This window comes from Dermochelys coriacea, chromosome 23, assembly GCF_009764565.3.
Source record: "Dermochelys coriacea isolate rDerCor1 chromosome 23, rDerCor1.pri.v4, whole genome shotgun sequence".
NCBI classification, from domain to species: Eukaryota; Metazoa; Chordata; order Testudines; family Dermochelyidae; genus Dermochelys; species Dermochelys coriacea.
Genome location: NC_050090.1, coordinates 8,445,214 through 8,472,109, shown reverse-complemented (window position 1 = coordinate 8,472,109; position 26,896 = coordinate 8,445,214).

Sequence of the window (26,896 nt, the reverse complement as noted above, 5' to 3'; positions counted from 1 at the left end):
TTAAACAAGCTCATAGAGTAAGATGCTACTCACTGAACAAGGGAACCAGAAGGGAGACCAGAGAGATTAAGTGGCTTGCCCAAACTCATTGAATGCAGATCTTTGTGGCTCATGCCACAAGACCATCCTGGCTCCCGAGGATTAGCTATAGCAACCTGAAGCTTTATTCCTGTTATTGTTTCAGAGCTGGGCACTAAACGGTCCATTTTGAAAACACGGATATTTTAAAGCCTAATTATATAAAGGATTTCAAATAACTAGTGATTTATGAATAAACTGCTATAAATTTTCTCCACAGCTAACATCTCGCAGACTAATAACAGTAGCTCTGGAATGCAACCATCTTGCAAAGGTAAATGACTTTATTTGCTATCATAGAACTTGAACTTGTATTCTGTAGCTCATCTTCAAATGTATATTCAGAAAAAGGGGAGGTCAGGTCTCTGAATCCCGACCTCTCCCCATCTGTCTGAGTGATGGGAAGTATAGAGAAGGACAAATGATAATACAGTTGAGTTGTTAAAAAATCCTAGATAGGCTGTGTTACCAGTTGCACTTTGATGGTAGCCACAAAGTAAAAATATCTGGTCATTCTGTGATGTTCAGACAAAAATGTAAGGTATAGTTGATGGAAAGGTTCAATTTTTGGCCTATTCAAAATGGAGGGAGGAGGATAGCGTATATTATAAGATACTGAGCTAGGTAAATAATGGATATTTTGTTCAGAAGCTGTACCATAATATCTGATTTTATTCAAACTAAAACAAATGTTTACAAATTTTTTCATCAAATGAAAAAAACTAAAAACCAATTCATTTAAAATCAATCCAAACATTTCAGTCTACAATAAAAATATTATTTTGCAGGTTTTTTTGTTTCAATTTGGCCAGTTTGGTGTTTTTCAACTTTTGTGAAGGTGTTGGTATGGGTGTGGGTGTATTCCAAAGTGGCCAAATTTAAAAATGAAATGCCATTTTGAATTTAAAAGTCAAAACTAGATGTTTTTGCTCTACATTTTTTTTCAAACTGATACTATTTGTTGAATTTTGACTCAAATTTGGTAAATAGTTTTGGACACCAAAAATGCATTTATTTATTTTTTTGGGTAAAAAAGCAATTAGTTGAAAAAAAATTCATCCAGCTCGGATAAGGACTTGAAAATATCCTAATTTCTTAAATTTAGCAAGCTAATGTAGCTCCTTTATTTGGACCTCTTTAGCATGTATATTACATTATAGAAATGGATGAGACCTGTTTTGTTACTTGGTGGGCACATAAAGTTGGGACTAATGTGTGTTTTGTGTATTAGTGACTGTATTTTTACAAGTATCAGAGGGGTACCTGTTTTAGTCTGGATCTGTAAAAGTGGCAGAGTCCTGTGGCACCTTGTAGACTAACAGACGTATTGGAGCATAAGCTTTCGTGGGTGAATACCCACTTCGTATGCATGCATCCAATGAAGTGGGTATTCACTCATGAAAGCTTATGCTCCAATACATCTGTTAGTCTATAAGGTGCCACAGGACACTTTGCCGCTTTTGCATTTTTACAAAGCATCATGATTTCCCTAGATGGTAAAATAATTGGGCCAATTTCACACCACTAGATTTGCAAATGTTGACATTAAATATGATGAATAACAGCATTGCTCTAATATTAGTATTTGTATATATAATCATAGAATCATAGAATATCAGGGTTGGAAGGGACCTCAGGAGGTCATCTAGTCCAACCCCCTGCTCAAAGCCGGACCAACTCCAACTAAATCATCCCAGCCAGGGCTTTGTCAAGCCTAATCTTAAAAACCTCTAAGGAAGAAGATTCCATCACCTCTCTAGGTAACCCTAGTGAAAATGTTTTTGTTAATATCCAACCTAAACCTCCCCCACTGCAACTTGAGACCATTACTCCTTGTTCTGTCATCTGCTACCACTGAAAACAGTCTAGATCCATCCTCTGTGGAACCCCCTTTCAGGTAGTTGAAAGCAGCTATCAAATCCCGCTCATTCTTCTCTTCTGCAGACTAAACAATCCCAGTTCCCTCAGCCTCTCCTCATAAGTCATATGTTCCAGTCCCCTAATCATTTTTGTTGCCCTCCGCTGGACTATTTCCAATTTCTCCACATCCTTCTTGTAGTGTGGGGCTCAAAACTGGACACAGTACTCCAGATGAAGCCTCACCAATGCCGAATAGAGGGGAATGATCATGTCCCTCGATCTGTTGGCAATGCTCCTACTTATACAGCCCAAAATGCTGTTAGCCTTCTTGACAACAAGGGCACACTGTTGACTCATATCCAGCTTCTCATCCACTGTAACCCCAAGGTCCTTTTCTGCAGAACTGCTGCCTAGCCACTCAGTCTCTAGTCTGTAGCAGTGCATGGGATTCTTCCATCCTAAATGCAGGACTCTGCACTTGTCCTTGTTGAACCTTATCAGATTTCTTTTGGCCCAATCCTCTAATTTGTATACGTCCCTCTGTATCCTATCCCTATCCTCCAGCATATCTACCACTCCTCCCAGTTTAGTGTCATCTGCAAACTTGCTGAGGTTGCAATCCACGCCATCCTCCAGATCATTAATGAAGATGTGGAACAAAACTGGCCCCAGGACCGACCCTTGGGGCACTCCGCTTGATAATGCCCTAAGAAAAGTATGCAACTAATCAGATTCCTCCTTGGTGGTCTTGCCATTAACATGAGCATTCATGGCATGGATTCATTGAGCAGGTACTATTGTTCTCAACATAGACGAATCAGTGTTCACATGAGTAGGTGGTTTTCCATTTGAAATTCTGCAGGAAAGAGATGAACAAAAATTACCTCAGTTGTTCTAAAATATGTGCAAATCTCCTTCCTACAAGATACATGCAACTCTTCACATGCAGTCAGACAGAAGCATTATAACACAATTTTATAACTTCCCAGTGTCACTTTCCTAATTACTTATATTTTAATTGATGTTTCTGTTCTAGACATGGTATTTTGGTTAATATTGGGATCTACAATTCCTTCTGGCCTGTTCATAATTTTGGTGTGTTTCCTACTGATGAAAAAAGGTAGGTAACAGTGACCAACACTGGCCAAATCAATGTCCAAGACTGCACAGACAGATGTTAAAAAGAAGGCTTGAAAATGACCATAAGGCATTGAAATCATTAAATGTTCAAAATTTCACCCAGTGAAGAGCATTCCTGGCAGAGAATAAAATACTTTATAATTCCAGATTGCTAACAAATAGTAAACCTCATGTCTGATTTTATGATCCTCATACATAACTTAGTAATTAATGCAAAAATATAAGTATTTTCAACTGCTTTCAACTGTTGAAATAGAAATTAATGAATTAAATTATGCATAAATAGTCAAAACTATTCCACAATGCATCTTTTACTTCAGGAAAAATGAATTCTTCACTTCATATATATGTAGGACAAGTCGAAAATGTCAATTGAAACTTTTTGCACTGAAAATCAGGCAGGAAAATGGAAAATGTATATAAAGGAAAATGTTTGCATAAAATGAATGCATTCCTCAAAAAATTAAAAATTTTAATTAGAAAGCTGAAAACTCAAAAACTTTTCGTTTTTTTATAGTCTTCAACCAAAATTTTTCAATTTTAGGCCAATTTTTGTTTGTTTATTTGTTTTTATCTGAAAATGATCAGTTTGTCTTTACAGACACACACAAAAATATTCAGTTTGGGATTTTCTGTTTTTTGCAACAGTTGAAATTTTCCATGGAATAAAAAACCATCCAACCTACTATCTCTCTCTCTCTGTTAAAATGATGGCTATTTAACAGAATGAGCAGTACATATGTATGCAAATAACAACTCAAATTGTCAGTATTTGGAAGACAACATGGACAAGTAATGGATTCACACATAATGCAGAATTTGGAGCCGAACCTTCTGCTCAGAGATTGATTGAAAACACACATCCTGTTCAAACAAAGGATATTATATGACAATCATCTCTTTTTAGGTCTATCTAAATGCAGACATGCAAGGTAGGCAATGCTCATTCTTTTAACCTTGGGCTATTATTCCACCACCCAAAACTTTGTGTGAAAGTTCAGAATGCAAGTATAGAAAAGCCAGTAAAATCCCCTTCAAGATGATGCCACCTTCCGAGACACCTCCCATGCCCACCCAGTGCCCCCAGCCACACTGGGTATACAAGCCCTGCATTCTCCAATCCTACATGTATGGCCAGAAAGTCTAGCCCCTTCCCCACAGAAGCTGGAGACCTTTCTCTACCTTTCTGCACCATCTATGTGTGGGTATGATGCTGCTAATTTACCTATAAGCACCAGATGACATCTTGGTCACTCTGGCCTGAAACAATCCAGAATGCTGGGAAGAGATTGTGCTCTCATGTTTCAGAGACTATATTTTAACTTGTGTCAGGGGGCAGCTAAGAAAGCTTCATGCAGGAAATCAGTGTGTGTCTCCAGGGCACAGAGTAATCCATGGGAAGCATTCATCACTCTTCAGAGAGCTGGTAGACGTTTTTTATTTGAAACTTTTTTTTCCCAATCAAAAATGGGGCCTTTTTAAAAATAGCAGCTGAAACCTTTCACAAAAATCTTCGGGGTAAAATTTTTACAAGTGCCTAAATGAGTTAGAAGACAACATTCCATTTTCATTTACGTGATCAGGCCCAGATATTCAGAGGTCTTTAGGTGCCTAATTCACATTGATTTCAATAAGCATTAGTCACCTATGCATTTTTGAAAATCCTTCTAGGCACCTATCTGGATTGCTAGGCATTTCAATAGCTTTGAAAATCTGGCACAAAGCTACTTTTGAAAATTTTACTGTTTGTGTGTATGTGTCTGTGGGTGAGGGAGGGGATTTGGTTGGTTTTTAATGTTATTTTTATTCATTAAATCTGAATATTTCAAAATTTAAACATTTTTATAATGTTAAAAATTTGAATTTTGGGGTCCCCCCTTTCTCCTCCTTTCCACTGAATACAATTGAGTGAATGAAGTCTAAGGGTGGGGGGGAGTTCTTTCTTTTCTTCCTCTCCATCCCATCCCCCCACTTTTTCAATTGTATTTGCTTTGGGGGTTGGTTTGTTTGTTTTGCTTTGGGGGAGGGTATTCTTTCTTGTTTTATTTTTCTGCACTGTAACTTTTCAAAACTTCCTTAACTTTAGAAAAGTTCCCAAATGAAACTCTGTAACTGTGCCACTTGGCAATTGTTTCAAAGTTGGAAATGTTTTGAAAAATTAGAGTTGCAAAAAGAAAAATGAAAAAGGGGGGTGGACCCTGGACTTCATTTAGTTTATTGCCCTCAGTGAGCACACCGGGGGAAAAAGGGGTGGGAGAGAAGGATAAATGAGAAAAAATAAATATTTATTTCAAAATGTGAGGAAAAAATATTTCATAAGAAACTTTGTTAAAAAATGAAAAACTTCAATGGAAAACTTGGAAATGGAAAATGGAAACTTCATAAAATTTTCATTTTTTCCACACAATTATTGTTTTTAGACCTACTCTAAACTTATACATAAAGCTGCACATCTTCCAGGATATGCTGAACATAGGTTTGCCTCAAACAATCTCTAGGGTCCCTTCAGCAATATCAATCTCTACTCCCAGATTTCTGTGATCGATATCTGGAGGAGAACCACAAACAAGTCTTCACTGTGGTTGTTATTCTTTTATTTTCTGCAGAATACAAGATCGCAGTCACAAAAGCAGAAGCACTGAAGATCAGCCAGACAGTAAGAAAGCAATATTTAATTATTTATTACCCTGATCAGTTTAGATTTTTATTTATTTACAAAGGCAAGCAAAAGAGAGAAGAGAAGAGAAGAGAAGAGAAGAGAAGAGAAGAGAAGAGAAGAGAAGAGAGAATGGCCAAAAAGTCATATCATATTTACATATTTTTATTTATTTGTATTGACTTTTTGAAAATGTCAAGTGGCTTTTCAAAGCCACTTAAAGGATTTAAATGTCTAATTCTCTTTAGAAATTGTCACAGTTCAAGGCAAGTGTACATGTATTGCTCCTCCATGGTCCAGGATGGGAACCTACTTATAGCCTTCTGGCTCCTCAGTTGTCACCTCTCTTAAGTGGTGACCTGTGATGCGCCTCTCTTGAGTTCGGTTTTTTCCAGGCTGCACAGTTCCCTGCCTATCCTGTGATATCACCAGCAAGCAAGACTGCCTAAATAGTCAGTGTCTGCACATTGCTTTCTCTCCAGGAGCCATGAGCAGCTGTAATTGCTCGCAATTACAAGTCACTGCACAGATCTTTCTAAGCAAGCATGTTTATTTTAAGGTAAAAGCATTATAGAAAAAATATTAAAACAATAAAAGAACCTAATCACATGCTAATAAGCTTGGCAGAGATCACCCCCAACTCCAGCAAGGGTTCTGGTAGCTGATTAGTTCTTCAAAACCCCACACAGGGTTTTTTTCTCTGGTTACAAGTTTCTAACCACTTTAGCTCAGAACCAGAGCACCCATGAATAGTTCATTCTTTCCTTCATACAGCTTGAGACTTTGATCCTCATGTAACAGGTGATCAGCAAATGAAGGTCCTTTCCTCAAGGCATAGCTTCAAATGGCTGAGTTTTTGCATAATTTGAGGGAGGTGAATTGACATTCAGCTCACCCTAGAGAGTTCCTAGGAAACCCACTTAATCTTGTTTATCTCCAAACTTCATTTTTGTCTGGCCCATTGATTCAGATGGTCCTGTGAAGCTCATAATGCTTGTGTAGTCAAGAGGCGGACCGTGGGCCAAATCTGGACCACCAGACACTTTTGAATGGACCACAACATCTTTTTATTTACTTATTATTATCATTATTGTTATTGCAGTGAAAAATGTTTCTCTGGAGTCTGGACCTTGACTCTATCTTGACCAAGAAATTTGGACCTTGACAAAAAATAATTGACTACCCCATCATAACACTTCCCAGGGTTTTCGGTGGTCACATTTTCCCCTAAAGAAGTTACATACAATTCCTCAATAATATATACACTTTGAATTTTTAATACAATGGACTCAAAAGCTACTTAAACTTAATTCAATACATTTTTTCAAGGATATTGCAGGAAATTGTCAGTTCTGTCACAAAACTCAAGAATTGTGAATCTAAATCCCTTTGAAAACTTGCCCTCACCAGACCCTGCTCCTGCAAACACATATACATGTGCTTAACTTTATTCCGGAGACAAAGCCTGTTATTTTCAAAGGCATTCCTCACAGTAGGAACATTAAGCACTAGAACTAGTCAGGAATTTTCCATCAGAATGGATTCCCCACAGAAAATGCAGTTTCTGAAAAATCTAAACTATCTGCAGGAAAATTGGTTTTCCACCAGGAAAATTAAAATGAAATATTTCACTCCAGGTCACAATCAGAATATTTCATTTTGCCCATGGAAAAAAGTAAAAAAGTATAAGTAGGTTTAATATTCTTTCTCTCTGAAAGGAAAGGAAAAATATGAGATTTTTCTATGAAAATGAAACAAAAACTTGAAAAACAACATTTTGAAAAGCAAAAATTAAATTTAAAAAATCAAAATGTTTTATGAAAGCCCAAAAACTTCTGAGCAAATAAAATTATATATATATTCACAAAGTGTGTTCAGAAAACACACTTACAGTTTTTTGGCCAGCTCAACTTACCACTACTAGTGGCCCAATGAAGTCCATGGGATTGGCCACCTGAGTACTCAATAGTGCTTGCAGAATTAGACCATTTAATGGCTGTGTCTGGTTATTTTTAATGGGAAAAATTAGGAAAGGTCACATTTACTGAAAAAAGAACAATTGGAAAATGTAATATAGAGGGTCCCATTATTAACCTTAAAATATCCTGTCCCTCCTTCAAGAGACTGAGCATTTATTAACATGCCAAGAACCATGTCTGCTGTACACCATTGCTAACAACCATCTCTATAAATGCAGTCTAATTATTGTTTTCAGGTGCATCTCCTACTGGAAGTTTCCAGGAAAAGGTAAGTGACTCAGAGATTCCAAGGCCAGAAAGGACCACTGTGATCATCTAGTCTGACCTCCCGTCTAACACAGGCCAAAGAACCTCAACCCGTGATTTCTCTATCAAGCTAATACTGTGATTTGTAAAATATGTGATGCTGATCTGCATTCTGAAATGCATTCAACAGTGTTGGTTTGCTTTCCTGCCTGAGATCTAGATTATGATTACAGCTGGTTGGAAACTGGAGTCTCTGACCTGCAGCTAATTCCAGTATTTCAAAATGTGTTTTAATTCCAAATTGGAGTGAAAAGCTGAAATTTCCCAAGGAATTATTTATTTTGTAAAAAATCCAATTCAGGACCATCAAAACATTTTGTTTTGTTAGAGTTGAAGCATTATTATGTAAAATAACATCTTTAAATATAATATATAATATTAAACGAATATTTAATATAAATAAGCATCTAAATGAAGTGAACTGAAATGGTAACATTGACATGAAATGAGCAAGGCTACATTATTTTTTCAACTTATTCTTATTTTAATAATGTCAAAGTCAACAAGTTCCTGTGAGACATTTCCATTTTGGCCAAACTGAATTTTCCAACAGAAAACGGTTCCATTTTTTTTCTTAATAGCTCTACTTATGATACCCTTATGCACACTGACTGAATAGTGCCCTCCTCTGTGAGTAAGCACCAGACCAACCTCACATTTTTGAGGGCTACATTTTGCCTTAGGCAAAGATCTGAGCTAGGAGATGTGCATAAGCTGCATCACTCTAGAAGTAGGCCTGTGCTTCAGAGGCAGCAGAGTGAGAATACCTCTCCTGCTTCCGCCTTGAGCCTGGCAGCTAGTCATTCACTGGTGGCCTTTAATACTGCACTGGCTCAGCTACTCTGGCCATCAAGAAGGGCCAAGTCATAGAATCATAGAATCATAGAATATCAGGGTTGGAAGGGACCCCAGAAGGTCATCTAGTCCAACCCCCTGCTCAAAGCAGGACCAAGTCCCAGTTAAATCATCCTAGCCAGGGCTTTGTCAAGCCTGACCTTAAAAACCTCTAAGGAAGGAGATTCTACCACCTCCCTAGGTAACGCATTCCAGTGTTTCACCACCCTCTTAGTGAAAAAGTTTTTCCTAATATCCAATCTAAACCTCCCCCATTGCAACTTGAGACCATTACTCCTCGTTCTGTCATCTGCTACCATTGAGAACAGTCTAGAGCCATCCTCTTTGAAACCCCCTTTCAGGTAGTTGAAAGCAGCTATCAAATCCCCCCTCATTCTTCTCTTCTGCAGACTAAACAATCCCAGCTCCCTCAGCCTCTCCTCGTAAGTCATGTGCTCTAGACCCCTAATCATTTTTGTTGCCCTTCGCTGTACTCTTTCCAATTTATCCACATCCTTCTTGTAGTGTGGGGCCCAAAACTGGACACAGTACTCCAGATGAGGCCTCACCAGTGTCGAATAGAGGGGAACGATCACGTCCCTCGATCTGCTCGCTATGCCCCTACTTATACATCCCAAAATGCCATTGGCCTTCTTGGCAACAAGGGCACACTGCTGACTCATATCCAGCTTCTCGTCCACTGTCACCCCTAGGTCCTTTTCCGCAGAACTGCTGCCGAGCCATTCGGTCCCTAGTCTGTAGCGGTGCATTGGATTCTTCCATCCTAAGTGCAGGACCCTGCACTTATCCTTATTGAACCTCATTAGATTTCTTTTGGCCCAATCTTCCAATTTGTCTAGGTCCTTCTGTATCCTATCCCTCCCCTCCAGCGTATCTACCACTCCTCCCAGTTTAGTATCATCCGCAAATTTGCTGAGAGTGCAATCCACACCATCCTCCAGATCATTTATGAAGATATTGAACAAAACGGGCCCCAGGACCGACCCCTGGGGCACTCCACTTGATACCGGCTGCCAACTAGACATGGAGCCATTGATCACTACCCGTTGAGCCCGACAATCTAGCCAGCTTTCTACCCACCTTATAGTGCATTCATCCAGCCCATACTTCCTTAACTTGCTGACAAGAATGCTGTGGGAGACCGTGTCAAAAGCTTTGCTAAAGTCAAGGAACAATACATCCACTGCTTTCCCTTCATCCACAGAACCAGTAATCTCATCATAAAAGGCGATTAGATTAGTCAGGCATGACCTTCCCTTGGTGAATCCATGCTGACTGTTCCTGATCACTTTCCTCTCCTCTAAGTGCTTCAGGATTGATTCTTTGAGGACCTGCTCCATGATTTTTCCAGGGACTGAGGTGAGGCTGACCGGCCTGTAGTTCCCAGGATCCTCCTTCTTCCCTTTTTTAAAGATGGGCACTACATTAGCCTTTTTCCAGTCATCCGGGACTTCCCCCGTTCGCCACGAGTTTTCAAAGATAATGGCCAAGGGCTCTGCAATCACAGCCGCCAATTCCCTCAGCACTCTCGGATGCAATTCGTCCGGCCCCATGGACTTGTGCACGTCCAGCTTTTCTAAATAGTCCCTAACCACCTCTATCTCTACAGAGGGCTGGCCATCTCTTCCCCATTTTGTGATGCCCAGCACAGCAGTCTGGGAGCTGACCTTGTTAGTGAAAACAGAGGCAAAAAAAGCATTGAGTACATTAGCTTTTTCCACATCCTCTGTCACTAGCTTGCCTCCCTCATTCAGTAAGGGGCCCACACTTTCCTTGGCTTTCTTCTTGTTGCCAACATACCTGAAGAAACCCTTCTTGTTACTCTTGACATCTCTTGCTAGCTGCAGCTCCAGGTGCGATTTGGCCCTCCTGATATCTTTCCTACATGCCCGAGCAATATTTTTATACTCTTCCCTGGTCATATGTCCAACCTTCCACTTCTTGTAAGCTTCTTTTTTATGTTTAAGATCCGCTAAGATTTCACCATTAAGCCAAGCTGGTCGCCTGCCATATTTACTATTCTTTCGACTCATCGGGATGGTTTGTCCCTGTAACCTCAACAGGGATTCCTTGAAATACAGCCAGCTCTCCTGGACTCCCTTCCCTTTCATGTTAGTCCCCCAGGGGATCCTGGCCATCTGTTCCCTGAGGGAGTCAAAGTCTGCTTTCCTGAAGTCCAGGGTCCGTATCCTGCTGCTTACCTTTCTTCCCTGCGTCAGGGTCCTGAACTCAACCAACTCATGGTCACTGCCTCCCAGATTCCCATCCACTTTTGCTTCCCCCACTAATTCTACCCGGTTTGTGAGCAGCAGGTCAAGAAAAGCGCTCCCCCTAGTTGGCTCCCCTAGCACTTGCACCAGGAAATTGTCCCCTACGCTTTCCAAAAACTTCCTGGATTGTCTATGCACCGCTGTATTGCTCTCCCAGCAGATATCAGGAAAATTAAAGTCACCCATGAGAATCAGGGCATGCGATCTAGTAGCTTCCGTGAGTTGCCGGAAGAAAGCCTCATCCATCTCATCCCCCTGGTCCGGTGGTCTATAGCAGACTCCCACCATGACATCACTCTTGTTGCACACACTTCTAAACTTAATCCAGAGACACTCAGGTTTTTCCACAGTTTCGTACCGGAGCTCTGAGCAGTCATACTGCTCCCTTACATACAGTGCTACTCCCCCACCTTTTCTGCCCTGCCTGTCCTTCCTGAACAGTTTATAACCATCCATGACTGTACTCCAGTCATGTGAGTTATCCCACCAAGTCTCTGTTATTCCAATCACGTCATAATTCCTTGACATCACCAGGACCTCCAGTTCTCCCTGCTTGTTTCCAAGGCTTTGTGCATTTGTATATAAGCACTTGAGATAACCTGTTGATCGCCCCTCATTCCCAGTATGAGGCAGGAGCCCTCCCCTCACAGACATTCCTGCCTGTGCTTCCTCCCGGTATCCCGCTTTCCCACTTACCTCAGGGCTTTGGTCTCCTTCCCCCGGTGAACCTAGTTTAAAGCCCTCCTCACTAGGTTAGCCAGCCTGCTGGCAAAGATGTTCTTCCCTCTCTTCGTAAGATGGAGCCCGTCTCTGCCCAGCAAACCTCCTTCATGGAACACCATCCCATGGTCAAAGAATCCAAAGCCTTCTCTCCGACACCACCTGCGTAGCCATTCGTTGACCTCCACGATTCGACGGTCCCTACCCAGGCCTTTTCCTTCCACGGGGAGGATGGACGAGAACACCACTTGCGCCTCCAACTCCTTTATCCTTCTTCCCAGAGCCACGTAGTCCGCAGTGAACCCAAGTCGTCTCTCATTTCCCACCCACCAAGTCCTCTCCCACCTGCTCCAGATGGGGAGTAAGGGATGAGCGGGTAAGTAGCTCTGCTTATGTCTACATTCCTAAAGTACGTGCAGCCTGTGGAGAGTTATACGGTGGCTTATTTTACTCCCTACCCTGGGTGCAAAATCCAACTCAGAACCCAGCCCTGGGTTCTCAGCAGATTTACCAGCTAAGCCTGTCAAACATTGCACTTAATTTTCTAGGGTGATTTTAGAAGAAAATTGAAAATGTTTCATGTTCATCGAAATATCTCACTTAGGGGTTTTTTTTTTCAGATTGTTCATTGTAAAAACAATAATTTCAGTTATTGTATTTAAAAAATAAAGGTTTTAGTTGCCAAAACTTGGGTGGGGAAAAACTGGTTTGAGGGTTTTTTTCTATGAAAACCCTTTTTTTTAATTTAATTTAATTTTTTACGTAAAAGGAAATTTTCTCTAAGAAACGTCCATTTTTCTCAAAAAGTCTTTTTCCGTGAAAAGTTTTTTTGGATGAAATCTTTTTGACCAGCGCTATTGGCCAGGAAGCCCATTTGCACTGGAATACGATGTGTACAGTGAGCCAGATTCTGATACCACTAGTCAGAGCGTGTATCACTCTACACCATGATGAATTCCACTGAACTACAGTGGCCCGACCCTGAATCTTTCACTTATACTGGTGAGTCTTTACTCACACAGATAGTTCCTGAAGTCAGTGGCATTGCTCACTGTGAATTGGCAATCAGGCCTGAAGGGATCTTTTTTTGGCATAAGGTGATCTCTGAGAGACTAGCTGGCTTGACTTTCAGTCTTCGCTTTCAAACACTTTCTCAGGCAGAAGGTAGCCCCTTCCCCACATGTTAATGTCCACAAGTCTGGGGTTGTTTTTTTTTTTTGTTTGTTTTGCTTCTGTTTTTGTTTTTTGAAGGCACCACAAGGCAACAAAGATATTGATGGATCATATGAAAGTTTGAATGCCATCACCATGGAGGATACACCTTACTCCACTCTTCCTGTGATGGATGCCTCTGCCTTACCAACCTCTGAGCACCGTAAGTGATCCACTCCCCTCTGGACTTTGTATTCATAGCATCATAGAAATGTCAGTCTGGAAAGGAACTTGAGAGGTCATCTAGTCCAGGCCACCTGCGTTGAGGCAGAACCAAGTAAACCTAGACCATCCCTGACAGACGTTTGTCCAATCTGTTCTTTAAAACCTCTAATGATTGGTATTTCACAACCTCCCTTGGAAGCTTGTTCCAGAGTTTAACTACCCTTATAATCAGAAAGTTTTTCCTATTGTCTAACCTAAATCTCAGTTGCTGCAGATTAACCCCATTAGTTCTTGTCCTACCTTCAGTGAGCACTGAAAACAATTGATCCCTGTCCTCTTTTTTAACAGCCCTTAACATATTTGAAGATTGTTATCAGGTCCCCTCTCAGTCCTCTTTTCTCAAGACTAAACATGCCCAGATTTATTAACCTTTCCTCACAGGTCAGGTTTTTTAAATCAATTTGTGATCCACTGTACGCCCCCCCCCCATCCCAGATAATTTTCAGCAGTACTACCGCCAAGCCAGTTATTCCCCATTTTCTAGTTGTTTTTTCCTTGCTAAATGAGGAACTTTGCACTTGGCTATTGAATTTCATCATGTGGATATCAGCCCAGTTTGTCAAGGTCATTTTGAATTCTTAATCCTACAAAGTTCTTGCAGCCCCTCCCAGCTTGGTGTCATCTACCAGTTGTATAAGGTTTCAGAGTAGCAGCCATGTTAGTCTATATCAGCAAAAAGAACAGGAGTACTTGTGGCACCTTAGAGACTAATGAAAATATTGAGTAGTACCGGACCCAGGACAAGCCCCTGCAGGATCCCACTAAAAACATCCTCCCAGTGTGACAGTGAATCATTGACAACTACTATCTGAGTCCAGTTTTTCAAGCAGTTGTGCACCCAATTTACAGTAATTTCATCTAGACCACATTTCCCTAGTTTGCTTATGAGAATGTCATGGGGGACAATGTCAAAAGCCTTGCTAAAATCAAGCTATATCATGTCACTGCTTCTCTCCTATCCAGTAGGCCAGTAACCTGTCATAGAAGGAAAATAAGTTGCTTTGGTATGATTTGTTTTTGACAAATCCATGTTGGCTATTTATCATTCTATTATCCTCTAGGTGCTTAGAAATTGATTGTTTAATAATTTGTTCCAGTATCTTTCCAGGAATCAAACTTAGTCTCTAATTCCCTGGGTCTTGTTTGCTCCTCTTTTTAAAAATAGATACTATGTTTATTGACTTCTATTGAGGGCAGGGCTTCCTCCTGTGAAGAAATAGAATGAAATCTGCCTGCCCCTGTACACATCTCAAATAATTAGCCTTTATGTAAGGGTGTTGAGCAGTGGTTGGGCTGGGGTGTGATGGGAGGTGGAAATGAAGATAACATCCAATTCTCACACTCTTTGGCCAGTTTGTATAGGCAAGGGTAGTCTCCTTCCCTTGAGGGACTGCATCGAGATTCATAGACTGTAAGGCCAGAAGGGACAGTTATAACCATCTGGGCTGCCCTCCACCATCACAGAGCATCCCACCCAGCAAGTCTCGCATTAAACCTAATAACTTCTCATTCAGCTACAGCAGATCTTTGAGAAGGCTATTTAGTCTTGATTTAAAAACTTCAAGTGACAGAGAATACACTATGTCCCTAATGACAGGTTTCAGAGTAGCAGCCGTGTTAGTCTGTATTCGCAAAAAGAAAAGGAGTACCCATGGCACCTTAGAGACTAACAAATTTATTAGAGCATAAGCTTTCGTGAGCTACAGCTCACTTCATCGGATGCATTTGGTGGAAAAAGCAGAGGAGAGATTTATATACACACACACACACAGAGAACATGAAACAATGGGTTTATCATACACACTGTAAGGAGAGTGAATCACATCAGCCACACTATCAGAGGCTCGTTCACCTGCGCATCTACCAATGTGATATATGCCATCATGTGCCAGCAATGCCCCTCTGCCATGTACATTGGCCAAACTGGACAGTCTCTATGTAAAAGAATGAATGGACACAAATCAGACGTCAAGAATTATAGCATTCAAAAACCAGTTGGAGAACACTTCAATCTCTCTGGTCACTCGATCACAGACCTAAGAGTGGCTATACTTCAACAAAAAAGCTTCAAAAACAGACTCCAACGAGAGGGGGGAGGGATAGCTCAGTGGTTTGAGCATTGGCCTGCTAAACCCAGGGTTGTGAGTTCAATCCTTGAGGGGGCCATTTGGGATCTGGGGCAAAAATTGGGGATTGGTCCTGCTTTGAGCAGGGGGTTGGACTAGATGACCTCCTGAGGTCCCTTCCAAACCTGATATTCTATGATTAAAACATATAGGCAGACTGCTGAATTGGAATTAATTTGCAAACTGGATACAATTAACTTGAATAGAGACTGGGAATGGATGAGTCATTACACAAAGTAAAACTATTTCCCCATGGTATTTCTCCCTCCCACCCCACCCCCCACTGTTCCTCTGATATTCTTGTTAACTGCTGGAATTAGCCTACCTTGCTTGTCACCATGAAAGGTTTTCCTCCTTTCCCCCCCCTGCTGCTGGTGATGGCTTATCTTAAGTGATCACTCTCCTTACAGTGTGTATGATAAACCCATTGTTTCATGTTCTCTGTGTGTGTGTATATAAATCTCTCCTCTGCTTTTTCCACCAAATGCATCCGATGAAGTGAGCTGTAGCTCACGAAAGCTTATGCTCTAATAAATTTGTTAGTCTCTAAGGTGCCACGGGTACTCCTTTTCTTTTTATGTCCCTAAGCAACTTGTTCCAATAATTCATACAGGTAATCCTCTGAAGTGCTAAATGCAGCTGGCTGACATGTAGCCAATTCCTTCCCCTTTCCCCATAGAACCCAATGTGCCATTCCATGAAGAGGCAGGAGACTTTGCAACTCAAATGTTTCGGTGTAGCTCTTCAGAGAGTGACGGCTATGAAGGATAGCCAGCAAGGAGCTGAGACCAGAGGATCAAACAGCCGTGGAGCAGCCCTCTCAGCTGTCCTGGAAGGACCATCACATCCAGCAATAAAACTTAGCACCTGCCCCTAACCCCAGACAGCTGGTGCTTCCTTCCATCCACATGAGACATTGACTGAGAACACAGAGCATGGAGGTTGCCTAAGAGCTTAAAAAGACGAACTCTGCACACAGAAAGCCTCCTGCAGTACACAACAACAATACCCTTTTATTACTCCTAGAACACCCAAGAGCGATGCTACATATTCTTGCATGTCATATACTGGTGAATTATCTATCTATGGAATCTATGGCTGGAATTTTTCCAATGGGACGTTTTTCTATCAGAAAATGCAGTTCCATGAAATCTGAAAAAAGAAAAGGAGAACTTGTGGCACCTTAGAGACTATCAAATTTAAAATAAATTTGTTAGTTTCTAAGGTGCCACAAGTACTCCTTTTCTTTTTGCAAATACAGACTAACACGGCTGCTACTCTGAAACATGAAATTTGAAACACCGCAAAGAAACTTGTCAATTTTGACAAAATTCCATGTAGAAAAAAAACTGGAAAGGGGTGTTGCCGTAAGGTGAAAAGGGAACATTTCAATTTTCCCTTTAAAATGCATTTTTGTCTCACTTTTTGAAGGATACATAATAGAATATAAAACTGTTGTTAGTTGTTGGCTGCATGTGTGTTCTCTTTGCATGCCCTACTGGCTCTGGCCAGATAACACATTCAGTGGACCTCGATCGAACTGCCCAAGAAGATGATTCAGTAGCGAATGTGCTCAGCCAGGTTTGTTGTCAATAAAGCATAGTATTAGTGCCCTATGCGTGCTACAGGTACACACAATACATGTTTGCACTGTGAAATGGACTCAGTGAGCAGCAGGACTTTCTGTTCCCCCCTAGGCTAGACAAAGACAACCCCTGTGACCTTTTTTTATACACTGATACAAACACATTACATATTACCCCTCTGATGTGATTAATTACCACACTTTACCTTGTACCTGTTGGTTGAATCAAAACATTTCTCTTGTACTACCTTTCTGGAATGTGTCTATATGCCTAGGAGACCTTGTGTTTTTGCAGTGCCAGCACTGTTCTTGCCAAATTCATGTATCGGATAATGAGCCTGCAAGCAGGCATCTGCTTTGTAACAGGCCCTGACTCTTGCTCATAGCCTGACTCTTGCTAATTTGCTTTATATCAGCAGCGCCTGACTTTAGTTTGGGCCTTAGGCCTTACACAAGGCCCCTCCGACCAGGGCTCGTGTCTCAGGCTCTCTCTTTCTACTACAAAAACAACAAAAAAGTGAAATCAGAAAAATGTTTAGCTGGCCCAGAAGAAAAAAAAATAAATCCAGAATTTCATTGTGTGGAAAATCTCAAAAATCTGGGGGCATTTGTTTCATTTCGGAATGGAAAAAAATTCATAACCTTCTGATTTCCTGCAAATATGAAACTCCAGTTCCTGCACAGCACTACTGTCTACCTAACTACAGATCTCTCTCCTGGAGTGCACTCTAGTAACCATCAGAAAAGGAATCTTTCTGCCTGCTCAGAGCTTCCTTTTTCCCCTTCACAACAGCGCAGGGAGGCAGGAAGCCCAGGAGCTGATGGGTTTTCAGGTAGAGGAAGTGATGAGCCTGCTGCTAGACTTTTCTCTGGAGAGGAGGTGGAAGGGGAGCAGCTCTGATCTGCTGGGCTCCTCATGGACTGGGGACTACACTCCCTCTTCCCCCATCCCTTCCTGAGAAGTATCCCAGCCTGATCCCTCTGACCTCCCCCATTTCCTCCCGGTTAGCAGGGCTACATCTGCCTGCTCCTTAGGGGTCCCACCCCTTCCCAGAAGCCCCCACCCCTGCCCTGCCCCTTCCTACCCAGTTCCACCCCCTACCTCACCTCTTCCTGCCCTCCCACCCAGCACCTCCTGCACACCACTGAACTGCTGATCATGATGGGTGGGAGGAGCTGGGAGGGAGGGGAAAGAGCTGATCGGGGGGGGGGGGGCCCACCAGCAGGATGAAGGACTGGGGGGAGGGGTAGGAGCGGATCCATGGGGATGCCGGTGGGTGCCGAACAGCCACTATTTTTTTCCTGTGGGTGCTCCAGCCCCGGAGCACCCACAGAGTTGTCACCTATGACAGCAGCACTCTCCCCAGCATCCTCTCATGGGGTACAGCTGGCAAAACCTCTTCATGTACATCACACCATCAAGAGACATGCTTAGGAGCAGGATTTGTAGTTAAAGAAAAGTTACAAACTTCCAGTTATGGCACAATGGCAAGAAAACCCAGGTGTTCTGCCAGTCAGGCACTTGTCCCACAGATTGTGGGCATCGGCCACCATGTAAAGGTTGAGAGGTGACGTGGGGGAGGGAAAAATACTCTCGAAACCACAGAAACAAACAGTCTTTGAGCTCATTACCTGAAGGGACACATTTACTTTGTCCAAAAAGGAGGATTTGTGCCAATTTCAGATCAGGTGCAAGACAAGGCGGGGGCAGGTGGGGGGTGTATGTGTGTGATGTACAGAGGTGCCACCGGACTCCTCATTGTTTTTGTGGATACAGATGAACACGGCTACCCCCGGATACTTGAATAATCCCATTCTAAATTAAAATCTATTATACATGTGTGTACACTGGAACATATGAAAGTTCAATTTCCCATTAATTCAAGACTCAAAGAGATGTCCAATATGCAAAATATCTGCTGTTTTTAACATGAATACATACGTTACTTTTAATGCACTGGTCCCTAGCAGCCCCAGCGTGCTATGTGCTGTATATACCCAAAGTGAGCTTACAGTTTGGCTAGACAACAGAGAGATGATTGCCCCCACGTCACAGTGGGGAAAATGAGGCACAGAGAGATTAAGTGACTTGATCATGGTCACCTGTGTGGTGTTCAGAGCTCTGCCAGTGCTTACAAGAGCTGATTTTTAGTCTGAGTCTGGTTCCAAATAGCAATGCAGAGCAACAACCTGCAGCAGAACCACAAACTGAATTTAGATTTGCCAGTTCTACTCACAGGCCTGGAGCTTTAACCACAAGAACGTCTTTCTTCTGACAAGTATGGAAACTGCCACAGCAGATCAGACCAGGCCTCGGTCTAGCCCAGTGTCCTCTCCAGCAACAGCTACTTCAGAGGCAGTTGCAAGAAAGGGCGAATAATGGCTAAGTTGCCCATGAGGGTAAGAGCCTCCTACTCACCCATTCCCAGCAACAGGAGCGGGGCAGGAGGGAAGGCAGATCTCTCTTGTATTTGTATGTATACTGATATAGGTTGGGTTAAACCTTGTGGCCCCCACCTGCCATTCAGAATCAGTGCCAAGAAGCCATTGTAACAAGGTGGCTGTAACAATGGGATTCACATCCCAAAACCCAGGCACATGGGAATGCAGAGTAGAAGCTGAATCACGTTGCTCAGGGGGCTTTAAATACAGCAGTGAGGGCTTTGACTGGTTGAACGGCTGTGTGTGTATATGTGGGTGGGTGTGCAGCAGGCAGAGAGACACAGGGCAACTGGAGCACAACTGCCTGGGGCTGGCAGAGGGGCAGCCTAGACAAACACAGTGTGTGACCCTGAAGTCTGGGGTAGGGGGTGAGGGAAGAAGAAGGTGTTAGTTTTTCTGCTGACTAAAGAGGCTTGGGGCTGTGAGCAAGAAAGCTACCCCTTGCTTTTGGTTCCTTCTCCGTTCGCAGAAGCAGATCTTTGTTCATTCCTTGTAACTAAACAAGATGGCATCCCAGAGAATGCCAGCCTCCATCATCAATTTCTCCTCCCAACTGGAATATTCCCAGGGCTCTGATCTTTCACTAGCCACTCCTGTAAAAAAGGGGTAACAAAACATATTTCTATTTAACTTTGCACAGGCTGGGCAGGTGTCACTGCAGCAAGCACCGACGTAAACACATTTGATCGCTGGATATGGCTGCCCCGGCCACCAAAGTGAATTTCCACATGTTCAGAAAGTCATGGATTTTCATGAATCTCATTAGGATTTAGCCTGTTAGTGTTATTAGGTGGAGGGGGGGACTGGTTAGCAGGAGCTTTCACTTGAGGGAGATGGAGGGAGGCAACTAACCAATGGGGGAGCAGGGAAGGACACCAGGATTTAGGGGGGCTGAGCTGGCAAAGGATCTGGGAGGATGCTGCAGCAGATCCAGACTTGCAGAGGATGAGGTGGGGGAAGGAGACAGAGGTTGCACTGCACAGTAACAGAGCGTGTCACACACAGCAGATGCTCTCTGGGTACAACTGAGCTGTTTAGAGCTGTCCAGGAAATGGAATTTTCATCCTGCAAAATATATATATATATATATATATAATTTTCAGGGTGGAGGATTATGCTGACTAGGGACAAAAAGTCAAAATTTAGAAATTTGTCATTCGACTGAAATTCCACAGGAATTAACTTCAGAAACACCAGAACATTCCAGCTACCCGGATTGCTTGGCTTCATGGAGGGTGGGAAAGCTGCCCAGTTTCCCTGGGGGGAAAACTGGGGCCACCTGGTGAGCTGTGTATCACAGGCAGCCGTCCAGCCAGGGAGCAGGGCCGCCTGCCAGATGGATAGCTGGGGAGCCAAGCAACCCAGAGAGCCCGTTAGCCCACCTGCCCAGCCGGAGGATGAAAGGCAGAAAACCAGGGAGACAGGCCCTCTGGCCAGCCCAGACAGACCGCTGGCTGGGTTTCTGCTGAAAGTTTTAACACAATTGACACCTCTCCAAGGAATGTTTGGATTCTGTCCAATCAGCATTTTTCAGTAAAACAATTCCACCAGAACACGGTCCACCAGCCCTCCTGCCGTCTGACCAGTTAAGCCCCAATCTTGCTAACCTGTAGGTACATTTGTAACTCCCTACTGCAAACCATCCTGTTTTCCTGGAACTCCACCTGACTTCACGGGAGCTACTCACATGAGTTAAGTTTCAGGATTGAGGCCTTAGTATGTCCCACTGTATTTGTTTCTCAGATCATGAAGGACACAGATCATCTTTCAATGGCTGCAGCATTCTGGCTGAGCAACTCTGCTGCACCTGAGTTTGGAGTGACTTATTAATGCCCAGTTGCTTTGCTTGGGGAGAGCAGGGATTTGGCATTTCCTTTCTTTCTGAAACATAAACAAACAACCCTCCCTCACCCAAAACTAAATGTGCTATTGGAACTAACACATAACCTCAAGTTAATTTAGACACCACCAAAACAATGCAGTCACAAGCCATGCACTGGGTCAGAGGACATGATCAAAGGTGGCAGAAGTCCGCTGTGCTCATGGCATAGAACGTTCTGGATAATGGTTGATGGCAATTAATTTGCTAATTAGATATAATATACATACGTTTACATTTAAAGATAAATTTATATGTGGAGGCCACTTTGTAGACATTCAATGGCATAGCTACACCTATGCAATCAAAAATCATGAGTCAGGTCCCAAAATATCATGACACTGGCTTAAAAATCAAGAAACTGTAAAGACAACAAATCTGAGGGGGGGTTAAATTGCCCTTCTGGGGTTTCGGATTTTCAGGCTTTTCTGCACAATCACGAGAGCTAAAAACTTACTTTTTTTTAAAGAATGAAGTCTGAACTACTCCTGTAATAATCACATGACTCCAGCAGCTGCGGGTTCAAGAAATAGCCCAAAATATTACAAGACTCACATGAGGGACAGCATGAGTATAAATTCAATGGCTCAGGGTCTCCACCATTGTGCACCTTGTCACACCAGTCACTTGGTAGCATATGACACCCACTGATTTAAGGGATCTTTCCCCAAGAAGGTTTTAACAAGATCAGAGTGATGGAGCTATAGAGTGAGGCTTGACCCTCAATTTTTATTTTGAAATCTACATTTCCTCTTGACTCCTGAAATGGGCTGGATGTTCTACAGGCCTCCTGGAAGACTTGGTGTGTTAAGGAGCAACTTGAAGGAAAGGAGAGACGAGATTTCTCTAGAGAATGGAAGAAACACAGAACTTTCAATAAAGTCAGTACAGTATATGGAAATACTGCCCTGCTGCTAAGTAAGGAAGTCGGGGGCGGGTGGATGGATGCAGTACATGACCAGGCAAAGTCTCTTTTGTCTGACCCAGTATAGCTTATGTGTTTATGTATGTTCTTATGTATTTATGTTCTCTTCACTGACTATATTTGTGTTCCTCTAACTATATCGTCAAAAAGAAAAGGAGTACTTGTGGCACCTTAGAGACTAACAAATTCATTTGAGCATAAGCTTTCGTGAGCACTTTTTTTTCCCACTGAATGCATCCGATGAAGTGAGCTTTAGCTCACAAAAGCTTATGCTCAAATAAATTTGTTAGTCTTTAAAGTGCCACAAATACTCCTTTTCTTTTTATGAATACAGACTAACACAGCTGCTACTCTGATAACTATATCCTGTGGCTTCTGTGGCTGTATCTCTGAGTGGGAGATATTGTGCAGTCAGAAACAGGGTTACATCAGTTCTGCAAAACCACTGTGCAGCTCAGATCTATAAATCATCTCCCCACTGTATTTTCCACTGAATGCATCCGATGAAGTGAGCTGTAGCTCACGAAAGCTTATGCTCAAATACATTTGTTAGTCTCTAAGATGCCACAAGTACTCCTTTTCTTTTTTCAGATCTATTTGTAATCATCACATCTGTATTGAGTCTTTACAAGTGGCAGCAGGCAGGCGCTGGCCATTCCACCCTGCAGAATGATCGGCACCTATGAAGGCAGGCATTTCTGGATGCATTTTCTCATGCTGGCTGAAGGAGTGGTCAGAGCAGAGCCAGGCCCAGACTGGGCCCTGAGCAGTTTACTGATAGTTGGACTAAAGATAAGAGCCAACCTGCTGCCTCTGCTGAAGCAATCAAGCAGAGTCATTTCTTCCTGGTCTACACAGAATGAGCTTTGCACAGTTAGCTAATACCTGATGAACTCTGTGGCCAGGGTATAAGCTCAGAAAAGGCCTGGCTTTCAATCACGTTAGCTAAATTGACTTACCCTAACTCCACGGAGAAGCCCTCTTAATGCTTGTTAAGATGCAGGCTAACACATTTTAAGGTGAATTAGCGGGCCACATTGAAGCCTAGACTACCCACCAGGCTGCAGTACAGCCAGCTAGAATGCTCCCCTTCTCCCTGCCTCATAGCATTGAGGGGACCATTCAGTGCAATTAAAAGATGAGAAATTCCAAACTGATTAAAGGAAACACTTCTCCACACACAGTGGGTAATTAGACGGTGGAACTCACTGCCACAGGAAGTAATTAAAGCCAAGAATTTAGCAAGTTGCAAAGAGGGACTGGGCATTTATTTGGATAACAAGGATATCCAGTTACAATAGTTACAGACTTTTGGAAGGGACATTAATCCTCCTGCTTCAGGACTTAAGCTGTTCTCCAACTCACAGTGGTTAGGTTGTGACTATAGTGTGAGGGGTTATGCTATTCCCCACCTCTCCCACTGTGGGGTTTCTCAGAAATATCTGAAAATGGCCACTGTCAGAGACAGGATACTGAGCTAGATGGTCTCAAGTCTAACCATGTCTGGCAATCCCTGTGTTCCTATGACTTCAAAAGTCTTAGCCTGTGTCTTAACAATAGGGCTGGCTGGGAAATAGCAATTCCCTTTCACAGAAGAAATTGCAGGTTGTGGGTATTTGTTTGCCTTCCTATGTGGAACCAGAAAGGAGACTGTCCTACATTTTTCAAGACACAAATGTATGAGAGAGAGATCTCTACCCTGGAGTACTCAATAGTCCAGCTAAGCATGGTAGACCTATGCTCAAGTCTCTGGTCCAAACCAGACAGGGTCTCTCAGACCATAGGTGCATACCCTAACCATTCAGTTATTGCTTATTTGACATGCTAGAGATCACTCTTTCACTCACTCATGTTTTAACTAGAAATTCCACCCGGGCCAGAGAAACCCAAGGAAATTTTACTCGAAACACACTCGAAACACACCTATTTCCGTGAAACATTTTGGTTTTGATGAAATGGCATTTTTCAGCCAGCTACACTCTATTTTAGCTTACGAGCATAACTGGAGCTAGCTCAGATATGTCTCCTCGAGCTGGAATTTACACTTCCATATCTTGACATATCTTGAGTATAGTTTGATGAGGGAAAATCTGGCTGCACTCACTCCACAATCCCCTGAGGCAATGTGCTGCCAGAGCTAGCTTCTGACACCATCTTCCATCACCACCACCACAGAGAAAAGAGGGAGTAAGATAGGGCAACCACTGACACATCCCCAGAATACCAGACACTCCAGTATGTCTGGGAACATCCTGGGCCCACACCAGCTGCATGACCCCACCCCCGGTGGCATGATCTTGCACTGGAAATGAACAGGGGATGGAGGGAACCCAAGTGAGGTCACACCAGTGTGGGCAGGGTGGCATGGTCTTCAAAAGGGCATCCTCCATCCCACGTGTGATACTGCACAAACCCATATCTGGTTTTATATCTGTGAAAAAAAAACAGGATTGTCAGCTTAAAACTGGACAAATGTCCTGTCTAAAGAGAGGAGACGGGGGTAAGGGGAGTGGAGGATTTGGAGGTGAAGAGCGAAGGCTGCCGAGGATGTGGCTGGGAGCTTTATGCTGAAGAGGGAGTCAGTGAGCAATGAATGAATAGGGGGATGGACAGAAAACAAATGAAGAGTCTGGGAGGAGGAGGATGAGGGAAGAGAATTTTTCACACGCCCACCACTCTCCTACCCCTGACCTTAAGGAAATGTTTTTCAAAGCTGTACTCTGGGTTTACGTATGAGGCACAAATCTGACACCTGCAAATTGTCCCCCAGGAGCAGCTATTTCTGAACCCCAGTCAAACCCCACAGGGACTGAGTGCCAAGATGTCACATAATGGGGGGCAAGCTATCCTTAGCCTTTGCTGGAAGCTTAGAGTTTGCTACTGAGAAGGCTAGGGATCCTAGAGGGGCCACACTGAGGTTGCTCAATCAGGGCAAATTGCAAAGAATGGGGCAGATGATTCCTAAAACTGGTGGTTATTTCTAATAATTAGATTCACCAAAACAATACCTTACTGGTTTCCCAGAAGCCAAAACCACAGTTCCCTTATAACAATCCAGCCCTGGGCTCCCACCCAGACAGCCACATCAAATATGATAAGGATTACTGAATATCTTGTTCATCATATATACAGTTCTACCAGTCCCAAAGGATCGGACACATTGCCTACAGGGCAGTCGTGAAAGTAAAATTGAGCTCTTACTAGTACGGGTCCAACTCTGGCCCCCCCAGAAGTGGCGGGGCTGGGGTCAGCGTCCCCCAGCCAGCCCATCTGCACTGTCTGGCCTGCGCTGCCCGGGGCTCCAGTGATGATTTAAAGGGGCCGGAGCTCTGGGCCGTTTTAAATCACGGTCCTGGGGCAGCTGCTTCTTTTGCACCCCCTTGTTGGCAGCCGGAGGGATAAAAGGGGCAATGACATTAAAGCACTCCCACGGCAGTGCTTTAAGGACCCTGATTAAAACGTCGCTGCCCTTTTTGCATCCTCCCATCGGTGGCCCTGCCAGTGGGGACCTTAAAGCACTACTGTGGCAGTGCTTTAAAGTCAGCGGTACAGGCCGGTACTGGCGGCTACTTTTTATCGGTATGCCGTACCAGTACGTACTGCTTTACTTTCTTCCCTGCCACAAGGACAATGGATATTTTGGATCTCTCACACATACACGCTTACAGCAAATTCTTATTAACTAAACTAAAATGTATTTAAAAGGAAAGGAGAGAGAGTATAGGTTAAAAGATCATTATACATACAGACATGAATTCAATTCTTAGGTCAGTTTCATAGCAGAGATGTTGAGCTTTAGAGTTACAAAGAGTTCTTTTAGAATTAGTTCCATAGGTTATAGTCCAATGTCCAATATCAGGGCGATCCCGACTGGAGCTGGAGACCTCAGTCTTTTGACTCAAATTCCCCCTGATGAAGCTTAAGCAGATCTGACATACAAGATCAGGGCCCCAGAGTTCTTTTCTAGATCTCTGGCAAGCTAGCGATTGCCTCTTGACAGCTAACTTTAGACACTCAAGTCTGACAATATCAGTCCTAGGAACTATGAGTTTCACACCATGCCCTGAAAGCCAATGGACAGATCATAGATTTGGACTGTAGTAAAAGTAAAAAAGAAAATTAGCTAACACAGAATCATAGTGGGATGGATCACTCAAAAATTACTGTTTGTTAATCCCCTCAGAAATATCTGGCACCAGCCACTGTCGAAAGACAGAATACTGGGCTATATGGACCATTGGTCTGATCCATTTTGGCTGTTCTTATGATTAGAACAACTTTAAAATGTCCAAAGCAATTGTTTAAAGATTTTTTTTTTAATTCTTAGGCCAAAGCAGAAACTTGCATAGAGTATTCCTTAATTAAAATTCAAAATATGGTTCCTTGAGGTCTCCCTATAAAAACTGCTGACTCAACAAGGGAACTTTCAGTTACTTCTGTTAAAGAACACAAAGAAAAGCACAATCTCTGTAATGGAGTCTCAGCACTGGGATGGCGAGAGTTGTCTACAGGGCTGGTCAATTGTCCAGTAGCACTTCTGGGTTCTGCTGCATCTTTTGTGGATCATGCAACAGAAAATTTCACTTCAAAGTGTCAATTTAAATTGGAAAATTTCACTTGGAAATGTCAGTTCAAAAT